The sequence below is a fragment of the Corylus avellana genome, chromosome ca1, assembly GCF_901000735.1.
Source record: "Corylus avellana chromosome ca1, CavTom2PMs-1.0".
NCBI classification, from domain to species: domain Eukaryota; kingdom Viridiplantae; phylum Streptophyta; class Magnoliopsida; order Fagales; family Betulaceae; genus Corylus; species Corylus avellana.
The window spans coordinates 43,978,459-43,980,108 of record NC_081541.1 but is presented as its reverse complement, the minus strand read 5'-3'; positions in this window follow the sequence as shown (position 1 = coordinate 43,980,108).

Sequence of the window (1,650 nt, the reverse complement as noted above, 5' to 3'; positions counted from 1 at the left end):
TTTGGGTTGACTGGGAATTCCTCCGAGACAAAGCCACTTCGTATACCCATCTTGTTAAGAAAACTCTGAACCCGTGCAAAGCATCTATTTCACACGGATTAGGTAAAACTCCGACTTTGCTGGCGTAATAGCTGTGTCGTGGTTGCCTGCCATTGTAATGGCTTTAAGTGTTTCTTCTTTTAGGAATCCCTTCAACTCTATGGTCGAGTGACAAATTGAAATGATCTTTGGGTTTAGTATGTTGTGATGTATCCATGATTAGAATTGGCGAAAAAAAAAAAAAAATGATGGAAGTTCTCTTTGTATACAAATACGAGAGTATCCGACAAATGAAATTAGGAACTATAGAAATTGCTTGAAGCTTATTCAATATGTAAACAATCTTTAATTTTTTTTATTATTATTAATTTTTATCGGAGAACCTCTACATAGCAGGGCTCTTCGGACCCACCCCTACAGAATAAACTTTGGTCCCGTGCACCACACCCTCGAGAGTTTTCATACACGAAATTGAATAAATTACTGATTTTTCACCCCGGGAGGGGGGGTGTGCCCCCAAGCCAAGGGATTGTTTGCACCCAAGATTCTTTTTGTTTTTTAAAAAGAATATCTTTAGTATTTTTTGGTGTTTGATTGTGCTCAAAAAACTTGTTCAACTGTAAAATGTGTAATCATAAAAAATGAAAATCGGACTAAATAGTCTTACCATGAGAATGTATTTATTTAAGTGAAATAATCATGTCATTTGCTCAACCTCAAGCTTTTCTTTCTCAATAATAATCTCTTGCCGATAAGAAGAAAGCTGGCCAACACAATAAGAAACTTGATAAGTGCCTATATTATGGAGGAAGTTCCTCCGATTAAATTTGAGAGAAAATTAAATTTGACGGAGTTTCTCAAACTTGATAAGTGCCTATATTGGAGCTGTATTTTCATGGTTTAGCAGTTTTATAGACGGAGTTTGAAAAAGTTTCTCCAATTAAATTTAATAGAAAATTATGTCCGAAATATTGGATAGCAAACATTATTATGAATCTGATAAGTTTCAGCCAAAAAGAAACAGATACAACAAAGAGCAATATTTACAAACTAATCTATAAACACCAAATAATAAAATATCTATCCCTAACATCTAAATGAACACTTTGCAGGGGAAGCCAATCAAGGAGAGTATAGACTCAATTTTATTACGTCAAAACACATCTGATCTATATCTATAAAAGCTGAACTAATCATGACTTAACAGGTACATTATGGGGAGAAGCCCTCTCCTTCAAAAACTCTCACTAAATTTCAATTAATATCAATTCAAATTCCAAAATTAATACACATACCGACTCAATAAAGAACAAAATTCCCAATCTCCTAGAAAGAAACCCAAGAAATGATCAAGAGCCTCGGAGATAAAAGCAAAAGACCCACATCATAAATCTCAACCGGTGGTTTTTTTTTTTTTTTTTTTTGTTTTAATCCCAACCGTCCGGATCCAATAGCATTTGTGGAAGCAACCACAGCATGTCTGGGCTTTGAGTCCAGTAGTCTCTCACGCTCAGCAAAGTGGGCTGGGCATTACCCGACCGAACTGACCCTTACAGAGTCACAGACGACATCGACCCGACCCGCCCGTCTTCTTCAATCTTGATTCGGAAA